The following is a 4,422-nucleotide window of genomic DNA, read 5'->3' as shown; positions in this document are numbered from 1 at the left end:
CTCCCAAACCAGTAGATCTCTTGTATTATATATATAGCCGCAAATATTCCGTGCATGATTGAAGAATCTGACTATTTCCAGAATTCAAATTGTCGAATTCATGTTACAAGAAGTTTAGTGGCCACTGCCGTTTCAACATTGGGATTGTTAGGATGAATGGGATTGAATTAGAATTGAACTGGAGCATTTGGGTAATTAGAAAGGATTGCGTGGAATTTAAAAAATTTATTTGAAATAAGATCAAAGACATAAGGGATATGAAGGTCATGGTGTAGTGTCGAAATAGTTTTATGAATAAATTTTCTGAGTCCTTCATTAAAATTGAGTTATTTATCTATTGTGTTATTTATCATCATGATTCAGTTTACTCGTCTGAAATTATAAATTCTATTCAAATTATAAAGGCGGATTCTTATTGGAAATTTAATTCTGAAGTAATTTTATTCTCGCATCCATATTCTGGCATCGAAACTCGTAAAAACCTTTTTCCAGTTTTTTGCGATTTACGTCTTAAATATGCGTGGGATCAAAACAGTGCCTGATGTATGAATTCGTCTTATTTTCTTCTTCTGCTTATATAATTCTTTAAAAAAAATATACCCCATTCCAAAAAAGTGCAAATCTAGATATGCTGGAGAGGAACTGGATAAACAGTTCTTAAAAATTTATTTAATTGGAGAGTTTAACTAATCATGTAGGCTGTGACATCTTCTGTACACTATGCATTCTGAAAGCCTATAAGGTATAATCTATCTTATATTAATTTAAATATTGCAAATTCATATTGTAATAATATATAGATATAATATATATTAGCCATTCCTTAATATTAAAACTCCAGACGTCGAGAAGCGGCTGCGTTCTTCTCAAAAGCCGGTGCTATGCCTAGAAGGAACGGCAATAATGAAGGTTCGCCTTTTAAAGGAAATCCCAAAAAGGAAACATCAAAGGAGGCAATAGAAGAAAAAATAAAGAGCCTTAAAGCCCCTAATAACTGATTCCTAAAACCTTTTCGCAATTTTTTAATCAAAGTAATTTGAATTTTTATAAGTATTATCATCAGGCTTTTAATTTTATACCAATAAATAATTTATCCTTTTTTTTCTTTTAACCTTTCTAATAATTATCTGTAACCTTAATGGTAAAATTTTGAACACTATCTATTAAATAGCAATTTACTTTTGTTTTTTAGTTTTGTGGGCATTGCATATTTTATAATGTTCTATTTATAAATATTTATTTTAATAAAACATTTACCTTTATTAACTGACCACGTCATAGCCAAAAAGGAGGGTGATGTGTTTTGGGGTAATCACATAACCTGCTCATTTCATAGGCGGTGGTTTTAGTGGATTTAAAACTGATATCCCAAGTTAATCATTAATATTCCATGAGTGTTTTCAAATAATTTGACCTCAAAATATAAAAATAGTATTTTATTGTATTCCGTAACCTTCTTAAAAAATATAGCTCAGTAGAGCAGTAGCAGTGTAGGACATATAACCGCCTAGTAACCTACCACTACTACACTCTGTACATTTCCATAAATGATGATGATTCGGCCAGCTATGGACAAAGGTAAATCGTCCTCATGACTTTGAAAAAAATTGGATATTTAATTTATAATCTTAAACACTTTCTTGAGACTGGTAAAGTTTTTTTAAAATAAATAATTTAATTTCTATCCATTTTAGTCTCAACACATTTTATTTTTCTTTAAAGCCCGACGTTTCGGCCAATCCGGCCATCCTCAGGGACAATCTAATGTATGATCCTCAAACATTTCAAAATACTTAACATTATTATTATATATAATTTATCTTACCTTAATACAATTTTGATTACCTTCATTGCATATCTTATTAACTATCACAATCCCACAATCCACACATCACATTAAATATTTCAGAGTCAGGTGCGCTGAGGAAGAATAGGAAAAGGATAGATATCGAAATACACTCCAAAGACTATATCCCACGGTTATGACACAGCAATAATCGAATAATATTTGAACCTCTAAAATGAGATACCCTGCATACAAATAATAATAGTCGTTTATGTTCATATATTACACTTTACAGTGATAACAATTCAGTGTCATTGGTCAATGAGCCCAAAAGGGGGGAAAAACAGTTATTTCACTCCAAATATGTGGTTACTTTAATGAAACTTATGTATAGTTAAGAGTCTAAATTGACGACTCTATCAAATATAGTAAGAGGGAATAATAAAAATATGGCGGCTGTAACAAGAAAACATTTTTGAGTTCTTGTAAAAAAAAAATCATCAAAAAGTAAATATTGAAGTATTTATGATCCACGTCCTCTGAAGTTAATTTTATTCCAGAAAATTTAAAATTTTTGCTCATTTTCGTTCGGGGTTCCATATCCTTAAAAATACCCACAACACTAAAAAAAAAATTCATTCAAAATTATTTGAAGTAGAGTAAATTCTTTAAAATATAAGCCCTAATAAACATCTTTACGTGCAATATTTCCTAAGATGTACTGTTTGAAATACCAAAAGTTTTGCCCAAAACAAGTAGATATCAACATTTTGTGAATTTATCTTGGTTACTAAACTAAACTTCTATTGCTACGAAAATAAACGTTTTATACTACATTACCCTAGTTTTAATTTAAGTACTAATAGACATCTGTACGTTGAATGGTTTTTGTGATATAGATTTCTCAAAATAAATTCGCTAACTTCTGATATTTCAGTACATTATGCTTTTTAAAAAGCTGTATCTCGGGAACTATTAGAGTATAAATAATTCTATTTGGGCTCATATTTTAGCAAATTTACTCTTCGTTGAATAATGTTCTCTCAAGTTTTCTAGTGCTCTTGGTAATTTTAAAGATACAGAGTTTCGAATGAAATTTTTTTTTTTTAACGTTTTGAAACAGCCGCTATTTTTTATTTCCCCTACCTATACTTGGAAGAGTTATCAATTTTTACTAGTAATTATACATAGTTTTCTTTAAAGTAATTAGAAATTGAGTTGAAATAACTGACTTTTTCTCCTCTTGGGCTCTTGTGATGTAAAACTAACTAAAAATCAATATATTATGAATTTATTTTGACAAATATAATGAACATATGTATATATAGTTGACCGTAAAGATTTGTATATAAGTAGATGGTCAGGGTTGCGGTCAAAAAAAGAAGAACAAATAGTTTAAAATTACTTTAATGTCCGATGTTTCGCCCCACTTTGCAGGGCTTTGTTCGCTTTGAGCAGCCCTGATAAAGCCCTCCAAAGTGGGGCGAAACGTCGGACATTTAAATAGTTCTAAACTATTTGTTCTTTTTTTTTTGACCGCAAACCTGACCATTTACTTATATGTATATAAATACTTTAATTTGAGTACTAATTGACATCATAAACAAGATCATAGACAAAATAAATTCACTAACTACTGATTTTTTATTATTGTTTTGAGAAATATTGCTCTTAAAAAAAAAAAAAAAATATCTCAGTTACTATTGAACGTATACGGGTCTATTAAAACTTATATTTTAGCAAAATCACTTTACCTTAAATGATAATGTATTAGAATTTTCAGCTTTGTAAGTAGTTTTAAAAGTTGAGAAGCCCTGAAAGAAAAATTATTAAGTTTTGAAACTACCGCTGTTTTTTTTTTCTCCCTTACTATAGTTGGAAGACCCATCAATTTAAAAGTAGGTTAGTAACTTTTTAAGCGATTTAAAATGCAAAAACGTTTCTTACATATCCAAATTTGAACTCGTGCGTACCCGGAAAGTTGGTCCCACGTGGTCAACTTAACATTTTTTGATACCCGTCCAGATGAGCTCATTATTATCGGGGTTTTTGCACGGTCCAGTTTTCGTAATGCATCTTTTTTTCTGTCGTATGCTGGTCGTTAGCATAAGAACGGTGAGCACGTTTTTTAAATGTACGTCTGCCCGTTAGAAGATGTGTTCGTGGAAAAGAATGTTACCCATAGTACGTCTTTCGATATCATCTGCAATAATAACTAGATGGAAAACTTAAGACATAACGCTGGTTTGCTTGATATAGTAGGACATCTTTAATTTTTTTTATAATTGTATTTAGAATTGAACGTACTCCAAACATGGCATGGTAGACTACGGTTACTATATTTACAGAGGTCCTCCTACAGACCTTAGAGATACTACAAATTAACTCTAATCTAAGGAATATACAGAATAGCTCAGACACTAAATTAAAAAAAAATTTTTATTGATTGATTTGAAGCACTTGAGTCAAATATATCAATTGGGCTCCCCCTAGAATGATTATTATTTTTATTTATTTATTGCTATTTACAACTGTACGATATAATATATTTAGTAAATTCTATCTCAGGATATATAAAATATGAATGACAAAGTTGACTTTAAAGATAAATTAAATGTTGTTTATAAAGTAAATTG

At 30.0% G+C, this 4,422-nt stretch overlaps 1 protein-coding gene across 5 annotated transcripts in view; it reads right to left on the bottom strand.

The window, feature by feature from the left end:
- Positions 1-4,422, bottom strand: part of LOC106684359 (tubulin alpha-2 chain) — a 39,991-nt gene that overhangs the window by 6,921 nt on the left and 28,648 nt on the right. The gene's annotated exons all lie outside the window — the stretch shown is intronic.

Source organism: Halyomorpha halys, unplaced genomic scaffold (assembly GCF_000696795.3).
Source record: "Halyomorpha halys isolate HHAL.00 unplaced genomic scaffold, Hhal_1.1 Scaffold573.1, whole genome shotgun sequence".
In the NCBI taxonomy this organism is placed as follows: domain Eukaryota; kingdom Metazoa; phylum Arthropoda; class Insecta; order Hemiptera; family Pentatomidae; genus Halyomorpha; species Halyomorpha halys.
Note: the sequence above shows the minus strand (reverse complement) of the source record. Positions and strands in the feature narration are given on the sequence as shown.